Source organism: Glandiceps talaboti, chromosome 6 (assembly GCF_964340395.1).
Source record: "Glandiceps talaboti chromosome 6, keGlaTala1.1, whole genome shotgun sequence".
NCBI lineage: Eukaryota > Metazoa > Hemichordata > Enteropneusta > Spengelidae > Glandiceps > Glandiceps talaboti.
The window spans coordinates 11,420,751-11,439,255 of NC_135554.1; the positions used below are offsets into that span (position 1 = coordinate 11,420,751).

The window sequence follows — 18,505 nt, forward strand, 5'->3', positions numbered from 1 at the left end:
CGAGGCGAGGAACTTTCACACCCCCTCCACTTTCCATGTAATTCAACCACCTGTTGATTGTGGATGTGACCTGTGACCTATCAATATTCATGATCTAATTAGCAGGTATATTCAGTCAGTTGTTGATCTGTATTGTTCTACAAATGTAATGAGACAATCTGGTCGACTCTTCGGGTGGTATATTATCAATGTCATCAGAACGGTACGGGCATTTGGCAGCTTTGTTTTATTAAAGTACTTGTGTTCGACAAATATTAGAAATGAACTTACACCGAGGATGGTTTCCTAGAGTCGCATATTTTTGCTTTGTATGAAGTAGAAACGACAACTGATTTTCATCAAATTGTTCTCTCTTTTTTTGCATTCGTCGTTAAGTGTCGTGGTGTCGCCATCGTTACGGTAATGGTAATGTTAAAAGAGCATGTCGGATTAAGATAAATATTGGGTGAAAAACTGTTGTCTGACGGAGCGATAAAAGGTTGATCTTGAATAAAAAGAATTGCCCAATGATATCCTTATGGCTCCAATGATATAACGCTAATGCGAAAACTTGGGATTTATTCATGGTTTTTTAAAGCATGGAAATATATGATACTTCCATGTTTTAAGTAACACGGCGTGAATTTAAAGACTTTATGCTTGTAGTCTTTTCGAGGTCAATGAGGCCACGCTATGTGTTTTGCCGGACTGCAGTACAGTATAGAGACACGATCGACGCTCAAAATTCCTTACCAAGTCATGATCGCTTTTCGCCCGACTGGTTAAAATAATTTGTGTTGCTTAGTCACGTTTTCAAAAACAGCTCCAGGCTGTTTAAATCAGTAAATAGAACTGACCACTTTTAGTCCTTGCCTTTGTTTGTATCCATTTGTAACCAGACAATGTCAATATGGCGTTTTCATCTATACTTTTCAATGCCGGGAGGTATAATGTATACCAGTTAGTGGGCTACCCAGGGGATGACCAGCCAGTCTACGGCTTCGATGAAAGACGTGTTTTGTGGAGGCACACACGCGGATTAATACCGACAATTCTGAACGATTGTTCGTTAAAAATTTCACCGAGGTGTTAGCCCCCTACAATCACAATAGCGTTATAATTTATTTGTCACTATGCGTGTACATGAAGGACAATCGGTTCAGAGTTTGATTTTTACGCTATTTGTACAAGCTTCTGCTTTCTCTGGTCGGTAATGTACTTTTTAGTCCACTGTCTACCACTCATGCAGAAATTGAGGACAAACATTGATCAAACAAGTTTATGGTCGTGTATTAGTAATAAATTAATGTTGTGTTACACGCCTATTTTACCATATAATTTGACCAGCGTCGCACCACCACCTGCAATGCAATAATGTAAGAACATGATTTGTTGCCTCGTCGGAGGTCGAAGGTCAGTGAAACGCTTCGTAGCAACCATTCAAATTCGACTTGGCGTGTAGCCTAATCGGGTGCTGAACATAGAACCTACACAAAGTATTGGACATTGATCTGTGTATGGGAGGTTGCTAACTGAGGAGCCTAGGTGTAGAATATATACGTGCATGTGTGCACTCGTCAAATTTCGAAAAATACTTGTAAACGACAATAAGGGGCAAATAAGAAAACAGGTAAGTTTGAAATCACGGCTATCGGACACTCGTGTCCAAAGCAGGACGATGATGGTGTCGAGTTACAGGTACTCGGTGCTAGAGTTTTGTCATTACTGTTTTTAGCTATCCGAGGTCTTGACAACGGCGTATCAGACTGTATTCTGACAGAACAAACACATTTTGACGCCTAATTTGAAGTTAGAATTTTACGAGTAACATTTGATTTGTTGAAGTCAACTTGAAAGTTCCCAACGTAGCATAAAGATACAAGGACATGGGTCTTATGGAAGTTGGTTGTTGACATCCTCATTTGACAGACACACGGTAACATATTACAACTCAATAGCAATGACGTACCTCTACTACTAAGTTCTAGATAGTTACTGAAATTAACAAATATTTTATACTTGTAACATTATAAATTCGACAAAGTTAGTGTAAAATTTCATGGTACATATAATTTTCTCAATGAGGGAAACATTAGCTACTCCCATCAATTCATGGCAGTCAACTTGAATCATTGTTAGACGTACATGTATTTTGACGTGAAGGGTATCACATAACATGTAGTGTGTTCAGATGAAATGCTAGACACCTCTGTGTGTGTCTGCTAAAGTTCACACCAGCAGGGTGGCTATATAGTGAGCCACGCAACGATAGGATTGTGTGTCTTATACCCTTAGTCCTTAGTCTAAACATAGGGGTATTAAAGGTGACATATACCTCTACGGTCTACGCGAGTCTACGACATTGTATGCCTGGGATTAAAAACAGATTGGGATTTGTCTCAGCATGGAAGTATAACTATACTTCCATGGTCTCAGGTTGACCTTGGTCCTCACGTCATTAAGGGCATTGTCTCAACTTGACTTTGGCGGGTCCTCACGTCATTAGAACTGCATGATAATCTATGGTGTCAAACCAATAGAAAATACATTAACGTTTGATAAAACATGTGGACACTGGTCACAAATGTAAGAGATTTCCGTAGAATCGAACCTATAGCTTCCACATTTAATACTTCACGTGTACCAGAGCTCTGACGTGTACAACCTCAGACCACTAGTACAACAGCAGGAACTTCTTAAGCCTCAGTTTATTGCGGCTCTGTGTCTACGATATTATTATGTATACAATACAATACAATAAACTAACATAGCAATTTACTCTTTGTTATGCAAATTATTCCATACATCTATTCTTCCGATCTTGTGGTATAGTCAAGAAATGCTACTATGCAAATACTTGCGGGATCTTATTAAATTGAAAGTGTTTTTACCAACATGGAGGGTCTATGATTTGTGTACATTATAGTGGATAGTAAATTTCCTTTCGTTGCTGAGTACGTCATTTGTTGTTGTTATTGTTGTTGTTGTTGTTGCTGCTGCTGTTGTTCTTTCTGCTTTTGTTTTTGTTTTTGTTATTGTTATTGTTTGTATTTGTTTATCTACTTAATTATTCATGCACTACCATAAAATTACAGGAATCCATCCTCGATCACAATATCAAATTTTTCATTATCAGAAATTTACAGGAAATTATTCATTTAAACATTTCTTCAAATTGGTTGAGAACCACTCTCATCTCCCCCTTTTTCTAAATATGAACATTTCAACAAAAAAATGCAGAAATAGGGTAGTGAAGATTATTTACACTTACAATGTCTAAAATAAAGTTGATGTGAGGCATATTGTCTTATACTGAAAATATTTTGTGCGAGACGTTTGGCGGGAAAGTCATTGTATCGTCTGCTATTCACCGTCCATAATTAGAAATGGTTCATAGAGAACATAGATGGGTGCTGGTCGGTCAGTTTGAAGCTTACGATTGAGTGATTATCACTAAGCAATAATGTGGTGAGGTGTAGACATTCCATATATATTTAATTTTAACGATTTTCCCGCTCACTGAACCTAGTATATCGGACACTATGGCTTCCGCCAGTTATGTTAGACATGTGTAAAGAGAAACTGCTATGTCCCCTTTGCAAAACTATTGTATACTGTCATCTTTAGAAAGGTTTTCTTTGGCGGGTGTGACGAACCTGACGACGGTTTCAACATATCAATCATAAACTATGTAGTCTGAAGCACGATCGCTTCTTACAGTTGGTAACTAATATGATTGGTTATTTAGAGATAACATAACTTTTAACTTTTGCTGCAGTCAGAAGATAGCATAATTGAGGTATATATATAGCATATACACGATGTTTTCAGACTCTGGGTGATACTTCAATGTGTTGACTGAGTAGGTCTGGTCACCATTCACATGTTTACGCTATCTTCCAGACATGTTCTTTGGCAAATCTATTCAGTGAACTGCCACAGGTTAAACCAAGTGACTGAACACTCATTCATTGAGTTTTTGTAGAGACAGAAGTTTACTCACAAAGAACCCCTGTAGAGCATGTTATAACCCTGGGGGGACGTTAATAGAAATCGGTCTCGGACGACTCGATTGAAACAGGTTGCTAATTCTCCACCCATTGTATTGAATATTTGAATTTTACCTCAAGCAGTCACTGTGGCCTTTCCTTGGTGCCCTCATTTTTAAGAGCGGTTTGTGAGTTCCAGAATTTTACATGTACTGAGGATGTTATTCAAAGATTTAGAGGGTTCAGAGAGAGAGAGAGAGAGAGAGAGAGAGAGAGAGAGAGAGAGAGAGAGAGAGAGAGAGAGAGAGAGAGAGAGAGAGAGAGAGAGAGAGAGAGAGAGAGAAGAGAGAGACAGAGAGAGAGAGAGACAGAGAGAGACAGATACAGAGAGAGGGACAGAGACAGAGAGAGGGACAGAGACAGAGAGCCAAACAGACAGACAGACAGACAGACAGAGATTGAAAGTGATGGTGATAGAAGTACGTGGCGTCGTTGCCATGATAAGCACAATGCCATGCATAACAATACTTCGACGCCTACCAGATGTACCATTTGTATGTGGAACCTTGGTGAAGTCATTACTCGTCACACAAAGAACACACCGTAGCTGTTATTGCTTTTAACAAAAGTTCAACCAAGCTTGACCAACGTCTAATTTCAGACTATAACAAAGAGAATTATTATGCTAATTACTATCCACCTTTTTTACAGGCCCCACTTAGTGACTGATTGAAGTAAAATAATGATTGCAAATCCTACATTAGGCTAGGGTTCAATCAAAGGTAATGGGTACGGTCGGTCTCATAGTACACATGCAAACACTTCAAACAGCACTCTACCGAACTACGATAAAATGTATTGATTTTATTTGTTTAATCATTACAGAAGAGTGTGTTTCAGAGTTCACAGTATGCGATACAACTTGTAAACTTCTCACACGTTCTGACAAGTTCAATGTTAACGTTGTAGGTAACTTCTGTGTTTGCACTTGATTTGTTCAAACTCACCTACGTGATACAACATCGAAATACCAAATTCCAGGTCTGTGTATGTTAACTCAAGATTTCTCTCACACAACAATAAGGAGTGTATTTCATTGAAATTGTTTCAACTGCTAAAGTAGCAAAATACGAATTCCAAGGTTAACTGATATTGGTTCAATATGTAGCAACATCCTTTTATGATGTTAATCGTACCACCACGTATTCAGTTAATTAAAGTAAATTGTCTTATTTCCATAAAGCATCGTTCAAGAGTGCATACTAACAACTGCGGTTTGCTTCTTTACTTTCTTACAGACCAGCTGAGCTAGGTTCCATGCTTGGTAAACAATACGGTTGCTACGAAGGGTCGCTTTGAGTGTGATTTTGTGAAGTTGGGCGTGCCGAGGACTGATACACGTCCAACCAAAGGTGTTACAATAAATCTGTTGAGCTGTCCAGTCGAGTGTTGCCTCATCGTCACAATATCGATGGCTACTTTAAGCGAACGGAACGTACAGAATTTAGAAGGCCAGCATCCAGTACGGAAGATGTCGGTAGCGTCGAGAAAAACCTCCGTCAGTTCTGGATCCGGACACACTGGTCCAGCTGGACCAGTTGGCCCTGCTCACCGATGGAGAAAACTTTCCCGTACAATGTCTGTAGCAATGGGACTCGGACGAAGGTTTTCATATCTTGGAACCAGACCTTCTATAGCAGGCACCTCTGACCATGTTAGGATACCGAAGATCGAAGTCAAATACGAGAACACTTACCGCATGAAACCCGACGAGGGTAAAAAATTCAAAGCCGAGACCGTACAGAATGTGGCACAAGACATCTTGGACTGGCAACTGAAAGACGTCCGCTACGACCCGACCTCGTCCGCTATTATTGCTCAAAATCTGACCGATACCATCAAAACCCGTGTGAAGGAAATGAATTTCCAACGATACAAAATAATCGTAAATGTTTACATAGGTTCTCAGAAGGGACAGGGAATGCAAATGGCGAGTCGTGGCATCTGGGACTCCGAAACTGACAATTTCGCCTGTGCAACTTACACCAACCAATCGCTATTCTGTGTGGCAATGATCCATGGAATTTATTTTGAATAAGTAGTATATAGTACAAATAGCAATGGACATCGCTTTTAAAATGGAACTGGAAGGTACACCTTTTTGTTACCATTAATGTAAAAAAATAATATAATTTTATAACAATAAGTGCGCATGAGATTAGTATATTGTACCAATTAATTTCCTGAGCAATCAGTGTTATCTGCCACTACCAAGGTCAAGTCGATCCATGTATAAGGACAGTGTACACCTCAGAACATTATGACATTGATTTGTGCAGTACGTAGTCTTAACAGGGTACAATTCTGTCGGCAATTGCAATTTACTAAACTAGTATTTGCAGTCAACTTCAAATCAGCCGTTTATCATGTTGAAATAATTGGTTAAATTTTCTGTAAATATTGTTGTAGAGCAAAAATATTTGTACTATAGACCTCGGACCACTAAAACTACGGTGATGTGAGTATAGACGAAGTACAACAACAACAACAACAACAACAACAACAACAACAACGATGATGATGATGATGATGATGATGACAACACTTAACGACGACGATGACGTACGACTACTTCTACAATCGTCACCACCAACAGAAACACTTTTTAAGGCAAGTTGACACGAAAAGGCAAAACCAAAATAAACTTTAAAAGAAAAAAGAAGAAGAAATATGACAATCATTTACTCATACTTCAAGTTCAAATCACCAAATAACGAGTGGAACATTTTTGGATTGTCGATCGATATTAGTTATTAATTAGTAATAAAAACCTGTACATATACAATATATTCCATTTAGTAAGACAATACACCTACTATTATTTTCTATATCTATGGGGTAAATTCTATATCACACCGATCCTTCACAGCTGGTAGAATTTCTGATAAGTAGGTAATTAATCTCAGTACCGAATTCGTGCGTTTTGCCGTCTTTTACGCTTCACAAGTTCGTGGTATCAAACACCTGAGATAAAAATCACAAGGACTGAATTTGTCATTTTGTTCCAAAGCAACGACATTTTACGTGTTTTTTTTGTTTGATTTAGGAATACCGTATTTTTAGGGTTTTTTTCTGTGGCACGGAATTAACGATACGAGACCCGTGTCACATCATGCTAGGAGAGGTCACATGAGGTCATTAATCATATACCAGTTGTTGTATCCCTACTGTGGACACCTTCAGTCAATATGTTTAATCAGCTAACGGTAGCAGTGACTTTAATTAATTTATTAATACATTCCAGACATTTTTTAACTCGGTTATACGGCGTGACCATTTAGCTATATACTCATAATTATGTAAACTAATTGAAGATTGTCAATAGGCCATAGCAACAGTGCACATGTCTGTTATGATCATTTTGTTTTCTGTCGGAATAATCACCTGATCACTGTAGTAACGCCGATAACCTATTATCACAATATTGATTTTTTTTTGAGAATTTTATTTTCAACTTTGTAAATAAAAAGTATTAGTACAAATATAAAACTTTTACAATGAACTGTATAATCTATTTTGTTTTATTTGTGGTAAATTCTGAAATTGAGAGATTTCACAATATCGCCATTGTCCTTTCCCAACCTATGCATGATGCATAAAGGCTTAAAGTCCATGTCGGGTGGCAATATACCAGTTCTGTCAACTAACTTTGACGTGACTAGCATACGTACATTGTGGTATACGTATCTACGATATGTCATGCGATTGATGTGCGTTGGAAGTTTACAGTATTGATCGGTGTCGGAGTAGGACTGACAAATAGTAGAAGAGAGCCAAAGGTCACTTTTACGACAATTTTTCTAGTGTGACAATGTGACACATCATAACATAATGGTGTCAGTACAAGTGGTACGGACATTCGTAGAACTGCAACAAATGGTTTAGACTTCACGAAGGCTATAGTTGGGGGCTATGGTGATCACAAACAGTGGACGGAACTCCGCCATATTTAAAAAACACACACGTCACCTGCACTATTTTGATAGTCCGATAGGGATAAGACCATTGTAGAAAAACAGTCACTATGTGCTTTGTTCATAGGGTCATGCTGTAAATACTTTATATGTAAACTTAAGCCTTGTGCATATTTGCAAACATGGTATAAATAATCCATTTTGTCAGTTTTACTGTAATCGATTATTTTAGATCAGAGTGCTCTTGTCTTGTCATCTAGTATATATATGGCTATCAAGTAGTTCTTTAGAACGATAGAATGACCTTCAAAAAATTGGATTACAGAGAACTAGTATTGATTTAGTCTTAACTTGTTGTTCTTCTTTTTAACTTGTTGTTGTCATTTTACCGTTTTTTTTAATCCTAACTCCGTGTACGTGGTCTTTAGAGGCCAGGTTTCGCACATGCCAAAAGCGCTTAGGGACGATCGCACTGTCACACAAGCTCAATAAACAACCTTTGTTAGTTTGTTTAGGGTAGGGGTCTGGCGTCAATGCGATTGCTGAACTTCATCTTCGCACGTATTTCTCACCAAATTTAGAAAACATTCATATCTTCAGTGACAACAAGTTAATATGTATTTAGGGGACAGGGTTGGCCATCACGGTTATTATAATTTCTCTTTGAATTTGCCAACGTTTTCGATCGTCGCCACAGTTATCGACATATTTTCATGACAATCTTAATTTTAGTATAAGTTAGGCAAGACAGACTAAAAACCTGTTACAAACAGGGGATGTAATAAACAACTGAACTGGATTAATAACACTTGGCACAGCATGTTGGAAGTACAGAGACTTGTATTACATTCCACCATTTGATAAAAAAAGTTTTATGGCCACTTTACAAAATAGTTTATGTTCACAAACAAATTTCCATGGCTCATGGCATTTTATGTACACATAAAGAGGCTATAAAACTGTTCTTATCAAACCATGGTGTGTAATACAACTCTCTGCTGTTCCAACATGCTGAGCCAATTCTGTTCTTTACTTTCCACATGTGTAACAGGTTCCGTTCGTACACGGTCTGATGTCAGCAGTTGTAATGTTTGAACTTGAAATATTGCCCTGCTTCTTCTAATCTATAATTTCCCCTAAAATATTTTTAAAAAAATGAATTCGCGACGACCTCGGTATAATTATAATGACAGACACATACACTCAGTATAGCAACATATATTGCTAAACGTACAGGTATTTAATTCACGTGTTTCAAGTTTCAATGGGCAAACACGTTGTCCATGTCTCAACTGCTACGTCCAAGTAACCAAACAACAAACCCGTGTGTGATTAATGTTCTCCTCATTACTATGATGGTCGTCGCCACCGAGTCGATGTGATTACATGTAATTTTTCACGCATCGGCGACTTTGTTGTCAGTAACGTAAAGACCGTCTCAAAACAATGCAGCGCGTGTTGCTGTGACGCATGACACCACGAATTAGTAGACTTGGCCGTGCGTTTTGTCTTTTTTTATCACATTCTTGTGGATTTTGGTCTTGTACATTGGTGTGAGAAATCCAGTGAGTTCCCACCCATTATTCATGGCTTAAATGCCAATGATAAATGTACTGTCAAGTAATTATGTAGGTAGAGTTCTCATTTCTCAGTATAGTGTTAAACAAATGTTTGGTCGCTGAGGGGGTGAAAATAATTGTGTTTATGCCACTACTGGCAATAATGACATCGAACATTCGTGTTCATTCAACAGCTAGCTGTGAGATTTACGACGAGAAAAATTTCCATTAGATTTCAACCCCGACGTGAAAGAACCAGTTCAATATATATATGTGTTGATAGTCCATCCACGTCAAATCGTATTGTTGGCACTCGTGTGTGTTACTTGTCTGTGGTGTATGACAAACATATACATTGTTTGCAAACTTCTGATCCGCGCGACCTCTATCAAAGAGGACTTACATTTTTAATGACCTCTATGTATGCATTGAGACTCTCCATGAAAATTCCACTACACAAAAACATTCTTGTACTCTTGGTGAAGTAGCTAAGCGAGTGTAGCTTCCGATCCCACCGAGAATTTTTTAAGCTGTGCAAGGAGTACATAAAACAACCTATTTAATAGAGTGTTTCGATCTTCTAATGAGTTGTAATTTTCTGGTTCGCCAATGTAATGACACCACTCAAATACGTACTAAATTTGAACAATAAAAAGTTCCCTCGTCGGTCACGCATGCATGAGTATTTCTTTCATTTCAGATCTCGACCAATTGTTCAGTTCGCGTTGCCTTCACTCTGAGATCTATAGGGTAATATAATATACTAGTAGTAGTGGCAGTGTCATGAGGTTTCATCAATACAAGGTTCCTTTATTAATTGGTTATCTGTCTTTGGTATGTAAATGTTCGAGTACATATACCGGCCAACTTGGAGTCGGATATGGTTAAAATGATCCAGCATTCGTTGAGTACCAACCGATTTCTTGAATACATTGAATCTAAAATCATAAAGCTTTTGTCATTGTAGTGCAACCATAGTCACTGATATATGAGTGCAACCAAAGTTCACGAGTGGTGTATGAAACCTGTGATTGTATCAAACGTTGTCCTTGCACCCATCCACCCCATACACATAGTCATGGTCTTTTCAAAGATTAGTATACGGTGTTTAGATCTGTACAATCCCAGTTCTTTGATATTATTTGGTTAATAATATCAATAGACGCTGCTGTCCTTGTACTTAGGGAGCATTCAGTAATTACAAGGGGGGGGGGATTAAGCCTGATCTGTTGCGTAAATTGTGACCCTCCCCCGATTCCGTTTTCTATGTATTCTAAGAAGTGACTCTCCCTCAACTTCCTGTTCAAAGACATGACCCCTCCCCTGTTCAATTATTTTAAAAACATGAGTTAAAATACTACCAGGCGTTAAAGAAAGAGACACGACTACCATAATCAATTTTCATGAGGACTTGGTTGTTTCCCATTACTACCAGCAATGCCGTGCAATGAACCGGAGTGAAGGCACTGCATTAATTAATATTCATGTTTTGATTTGATTGACTAAGAAGGCCAGAACTCTCAAAAACTATCGATGGATGCACAACCAAAATTGCTGGAACCTAGGTCAACACCCCCCATTAATTCCACCACGTTGTCCCCAATATCTAACCACATATAGACTTATTCCCACCCCCACCCCCTTCATCACTCCTGTGAGACCCACTCATCTCCTCACAACATAACTGACAATTTATTCACTGCATAGTTGTCAGCAACGACATGACTGATGTATTCCTATAGTATGGTACTTTACAACAGTGGTAGTGGTAAGATGTTACAGCAGTGGAAAAATAAACGGGTGGCAGCGATGGGATTGTGCCAAAATCAGAAAAATGGTGCAGTTAGATACTACAATGAGTCAAGGTAATATATTACCCACACCCACTTTTTAAAAAAAATTTGACCGTCCCCGAAAACAATTAAAAAAAATATATACACCCACCTAATTCCCCCACCCTCCCCCTAGTAATTACTGATGCCTCCCTTATCTCGAAATGTCTCCGATCCTTCTGGGATCCGATAGGGAGTACATTGTTCTTTCATGCCTGTGTGATTTTGTTTTTCTTTAATGTTTGAGTGGACCTCCTCGGCCACTAGTACTGTAATCACTACATATAGCCCTAGGCCTACATACACCGACGGATCAATTTAAATGTAACTTGAGACTACTCCTTTTTTAAATGCTCAATCGAAAGTCAACCAAGGAATATATAGCCGCTGGTAATTTCTCCCAATTATCCTCCATGTAATGGTAATACATTCCTGCATGATCTGACCTTTGACCTCGAATCTTTTTTATTTTGAAGGACAAAAAAAAGTAGCCATTCTCACGAACCTAATCAAAGTACCTGGTACTACATATAAAAGTTTCCTTCGGGTTGTTCTGCTAAAATACTACGCTCACGATAAGACCCCTGAGCTGAGGTCTATGGTAGAGTCTGGCCTAACATATGTGTTGTAAAGTAAGCCTACTGAAGAGGTTCCGTAAACTGACTGCACGTTAATTTTGCAATGATGACAACACGTTGATTATTATATGTTCAATACATAATATGAAGTCAATGACGTTTGTTTTTAACTAATAGTATGTAAATTATATATGCACGTAAAATACATGATATACCCAAAATGTGACGTTTATCATATGTTCAATATAGGCCAAAAATCTGATGTCTGTGACTTTCGTAATACTGGTTACTCTTATTTCTATATCTTAAGAATGCAAATTTAAAATTTAATTCACCTTTATGCATATCATCAACCATAACAAATCACACGTGTTTGATGTAGTTTTTATGTAGTTTTTGAGTGTGATGTGTAATTTGCATACATAATTATTTTTGATAATTGGGCAACATCTTTAGAAATACAAGCTTCAAGTTTCAGATAATTTAGTATATGCAATGGTGGTAAAGAAGTGCATGTCATGATGTGTCCTTTAAATCTTGTTGATGTAGCTTGTAATCCCAAAGATTCATTTGCATAACGAGTTTTCGTTAATTAGGCAATGTGTTAACTGTGCAAGCTTCAAATTTCATATAGTTTCATATAATTAATTTTCCAAGTACATTATGTACAATACCTATAGGTCAGAATTTTGCCTTCCAACATTGTATCCAGGACCAAAAATGTATGGTTTTGCCCTTACGGGAGGCATTCAGTTTAATTCTGGTAAAGTTTAGTGGGGTAGACAAAGTGAGAGTATAACATTGAACAGTATGTCATTGTCGATAATTGACCTCCGTTGTCCCCAATTATCTTCACCTACCATTCTGCATTGACTTGTATGCTTGCTATTTGCGTATGTTGAGTATTTGTTTATGAATATGTTTTACAAAAGGAATTGGGGGTTTTGTTAACAAGGTCAAATTATCCACTGTGTTTGTGACTGTATTGTAAATCAATATTGATTCGGAAGTGACTTATATGTACACATACAAAGCAAATAAATTGTGATTGGTGACGAGGACACACTGGATCCCATTGTATGTACAACAACAAAAACTCGTACGTGAGCTGACATGGCAACATTCAATACGAACTGGGCACTGACATTGAAGATGAAAGGGTGACATATATTTTTCATCGGCACCGCTATACCGTATATACTTACGAGTGTGACTGTTGGAAGAGTTTAGCGCCACCAACCGTTACAAAAGTTCGATAATGCTACCGAGCACAGCACTCTAGCTCAAATCTTGTGCTATCCTCGATCGATTCATAAGATCTCTCTTCATGATGGGGAGAGATGATTTGATACCACGTTGGCATACTGACTATTTCAGGACGTATCGCATACAACCCCTATTTACGAAAAGCCTATTAGGGACTTTTCCGTAATGGCGGAATATACGAACGGAGATTAGCCCATGACGCAATGCTTTAATGACGTATAAACTATGAACTATGGAGTGTGAAGTTTGACGTCCCTAATAGCCTTTCGTACATATTGCCTCATCAATTGGTATGTAATATTGTTGTGTTTTTTTCATAAGGTTCGTTTTCATTGATTTGAAAGCAATAGAGAGAGAGAGAGAGAGCGAGAGAGAGAGAGAGAGACAGAGAGACAGAGACAGAGACAGAGACAGAGAGACAGAGAGAGAGAGGGACAGAGACAGAAGGAGAGCGAGCTTATATTACTATTCCGCCCTCACCGTTGAGAATGGTTGTGAATAAACGAAAGATATGCTGATGTATGTATGTATGTATGTATGTATGTATGTATGTATGTATGTATGTATGTATGTATGTATGCATGTACATCTTTGTCTAGGGAAGCTTGTATCAAATCACATGATCAGAGGAGTAACAACGATCGTCCCATACTAGCTCTTACATACCATTCCTTTTCAACTAGAGTTAAAAACATTATATACAAGCATTTTAATATCTTACGTTCTAATAGGGTTACCAATTCATTGTTTCCTGCAGTACCATTAACAGCTTGGCGTCGTGATACCAGTCTTAGAGATATGGTGGTACGTACAGAACAACGTGAATTGGAAGTTAATGCTGGTTCTTTTCTGTGCGATCGTACTCGATGTGGTACATGTCGTTTCATTATTAATACTAATCATGTTTTTGGCCCTAAGAACAGTGTGCCTGTTACAAGTAGATTTACTTGTATTAGTACTAATGTAGTGTATTGCATTACATGTCAAAAATGTGGTTTTCTATATATAGGTTCAACTGTACGTCGTCTTGGTGATCGTTTCGTGGAACATCTCCGTTTGACCAGACAAAAGAATCGTAACTATCCCGTATCTATGCATTTTATTACAAACGATCATAGTGTATCAGATATGCCCATTTCAGGAATTTGTAAGGTTTCTGGTGATGAGAAAGCATTGAGGTTAAAGGAAGAAGAAATCATTTTCCGTCTTGGAACGCTGGAACCCCTTGGAATTAATAGATTATTCTCGTCTTTCCCAATCTAATCACTGGGTATTTTTTTAAATTTCAGGCGTATTCTATTGGGTTATATTTGGTGCGTGCGAATTTAAGAACTTATCCCACGTACAACCGTTTATATATATCACGAGCGGTTTTGTTCCATTATATTTAGAAATGTTCGGGTTTTGACCTGGCATTTTTGTGTGTCGCCAATTTTTCCTTTGAAAAAGAATATTTATTCGAAACGTCGGATTTAACAGCTATATATACGGACTGGTTTATTAGTTCCTTATGCATTTCTATGTATGTATGTATGTATGTATGTATGTATGTATGTATGTATGTATGTATGTATGTATGTATGTATGTATGTATGTATGTATGTATGTATGTATGTATGTATGTATGTATGTATGTATGTGTGAATGTATGTGTGTATGTATGTATGTATGTATGTATGTATGTATGTATGTATGTATGTATGTATGTATGTATGTGTGAATGTATGTATGTATGTATGTATGTATGTATGTATGTATGTATGTGTGTGTGTGTATGTATGTATGTATGTATGTATGTATGTATGTATGTATGTATGTATGTATGTATGTATGTATGTATGTATGTATGTATGTATGAAGATGTATGTATACATTCACATGTTAATAATGAGGTGTTGTAAACATATGTCGCATTGAATTGTTTATAGCAATTGTTACCGTACGCTATGAAGGATTATTGGATTAATCTCATCTGATTAATCAGCAACGAACCAACTCTCGTAAATCATTCATACTTCGTGGACACAGATCGACGTCAGAACAACGCAAAATAAAATTTTATGATATATAGAGAGCCAAAAACTCATTAGGGAATTGGCTCCCTGATCGATTAAAGAAATATTTATTTCTAATTATACTGTCATCAGTTATTGTTTGAAGGTTATCTTTTTTTTAAAACCGCGAATCGTCGCTCTGACTACACAACAGTGTAATGACGTCACCTTTCCGCGCTTATCAGCCTGCCCTTGGGAGCGTAGACCGCGCCCACAACGGCCGATCTGTTAGTCTAACGAGACAAGCGTTTATTAACATACCAGCAATAAGGATGGCAAATGTTCACGTAAGGTAGAAATGGAAGCCTAGCATACCTTTAGCTAAAGATGTTGTAGTGTACGAAATGAATAAAGAAGTGTTATGAATATGATGCGTAGTCTCTACTATATATATATATATATATATATATATATATATATATATATATATATATATATATATATATATATATATATATATATATATATAGTGTGAAGTGTGAAGTCCCTAATAGCCTTTCGTACCTATTGCCTCATCAATTGGTATGTAACATTGTTGTGTTTATATATATATAAACTCAGTATGTGCAATGTGTCTATACTGGAGTAAACAGTGCTCAATACATGTATGTATGCACATTGATGTATGCATGTATGTGCGTGCGTGCGTGCGTGCGCATGTATGTATGTATGTATGTATGTATGTATGTATGTAGAAAAAAAAAATGCATAAGGAACTAATAAACCAGTCCGTATATATAGCTGTTAAATCCGACGTTTCAAATAAATATTCTTTATCAAAGGAAAAATTGGCGAGACAGAGAAATGCCAGGTGACAACCCGAACATTTCTAAATATAATGGAACAAAACCGCGCGTGATATAAATAAACGGTTATGTATGTATGTATGTATGTATGTGTTATGACGGACCTTTTTGACATATTGTTTGATATATCGTTGGTATTTAAATAGTAAGTAATATTTTAAAATTATTTCTTATTGTCTGCCGATTACGAGATTGGTTGACATTGTCTTTGTGATCTGTACTATAATGAAACTGACATAAGTCTTGAAACACATGCACTAAACACAAACTATCGCGAAAACTGATGTCATTATTATATTGTCACGTGACCAAAGGAGTGTAATTTACGACCGGTATCTATCTATGCGTATCTGCTATATGATGCTAACCAGACTCGCTTCGACCGTCAATTATATATTTTATTCCCCCCTTAAAAGTATTATCATGGAGTATTGGCGTCATTATTAATGTTCCTGGAGGGTAGAATATGGTAATTATGATTGTTTACATTGCTGCCTGTCACCTCTTCCATTGGTTACGATGAAAATTGTACAGGTCTGACCACATGGCTTCAACATCGGACGGCGAGAACGCAACTGGCGTGAAAAAACGCAAAAAATGTTGCTCAACAACATTGCAAGGCAATATCGTCTTAGTGGTGATCGTGGCTGCATTTCTGTTAATCGGTGCTGTTGTATTTGTGCAACTCGAGGAAGATCACGAAAGGCAGGCTAAGTTGAATCTAGAACGAACCAAGTCGTATATTATCTCCAATCTGACGGATGCTATACTTCACAACGAGGAACACATCAACTTGAGTGCCATTGTCAGAAAATATCTAGATGAATACGAAAATGAAGTATTAATATCGGCCAAGTTAGGAATAACGACCAAGGGAAATAAATGGAGCCTCCCAACGGCATTCTTGCTTAGTGTAACGGTGATCAGTACTATCGGTGAGTATTTATTTCTGATATCAATCAATAACCATCGCTTCAATTCAATGGTGAGCATACAGTTCACAAAATAAAACTGAGTACTTAGTAAAAGCATGAACTGCTCATATATCATACTGAAATTATATCAACAAAGCACCATTGTAAGCTATATTGTTGAAAATGATAATGGAAGGAACTCTCACTTTATTTGTTGTCCTAAGGTGTCCAGGGACGAGTTCAAATACTACAAATAAAACGTTTGTTATTGCCTTTTGTCCATGGCCTCATCAGTTACACATACCAGCTGTATATATTCAAAGAAACAAACGCTGACATCGAGAGTTGATCTAATGATTAATATCCTATAAATTAAGCATAATGAACAAGCGATGGTCGAGGAATGCTTTTCTCTCAATCGGTATAAAGTAGAAAAACTAACTGAGATGTAATTCTGACGATTCTGTTCACCCCAAAGTGACATGAAGTTCTTGATTCACACTCCGATAGTTCAGTTAACATATCTATACTATTTTAGCCACACGGTAATGTAGAGTTATTAATAAACATGGCATTGACCTATACCGTCACTCGTTACAGACAAGGGCATTTTTCCCCTAATACCCATGACTATGTAATTCACTCCTCAACTCTATCGCTGCATATAATACCCTCCCACTGTCTCTGAGACGTGTAGATTAAAAGAAAAACACTAACTGTACTACGAATAGACATAACCGTGGTGGTCTTTCAGTGAATAAAATATTACTTTTTTTTATGAATACTGTTTTCTTTTGTGTTGAGTGTACCTGAGAGAGTAATTGCAATAGATACAGTTGAATGAACACGCGTACGCACGTAGCCTCGTCGGGGGTACTGCTGGTAGCTAAAGGTTGCAAATATAACAATAGCTAGATGAAGACACTGTCCCCAGAAAATTGTGAAAGAGAATAATATATGCAAACCATTAGAGGATTTGGAAACTTGTAAAATTTCTCAAAAGACTGGTACCAGTCTATTCTACGAGGTCCCCATAACCAAAATGGCTGCGGCGTGGTTCAACAAATCACCATGTAATTTTTATAACAGCAATGACCTTAATTTTGTAATCTCATCAGTAGCACGTGTTAAGCTCACAATATATGGATAGTTATGGATGTTAACACTTTTCTTTGTCAAGGATCACAAGGGGAAATTTGAATATAAAAAATCCACGTTTCAATCAACTGCTGTTGTCAACCATTCAAGAGTACTCTGTTAATGTGAGAGTATTCCAATATTATATCGACGACTGACAGCCATCAAGATTACCTTGCAATGAGACCATAACCTAATAAAAAAAGGGTCACGACCTCACGCTTATAAGTATAAGGTTATGTAAGTGTTAGAATCGGTGAACCTCTCCTCTATTAGTAATGGTAGTAGCTACACATGTCTGGTAGTGTGAATTCATCGTTCCTGTTTCTTGACTTTCACTCAGAGATGATTTTCTTTCTTTTGCTGTGAGTGATATTTCAGGTTGATCTATTCTTTCTATCAATGTTCTGCCAGTTT

At 37.4% G+C, this 18,505-nt stretch overlaps 1 pseudogene across 1 annotated transcript; it reads left to right on the plus strand.

Annotated features, from left to right (window-relative positions):
* The first annotated feature begins 1,525 nt into the window (after positions 1–1,525).
* On the plus strand, positions 1,526–6,300 carry LOC144436762 (dynein light chain Tctex-type protein 2B pseudogene; annotated as a pseudogene). Its single transcript, XR_013480978.1, has 2 exons — positions 1,526–1,609; positions 5,267–6,300. The product of XR_013480978.1 is annotated as a dynein light chain Tctex-type protein 2B pseudogene (transcript).
* Positions 6,301–18,505: the final 12,205 nt, after the last annotated feature.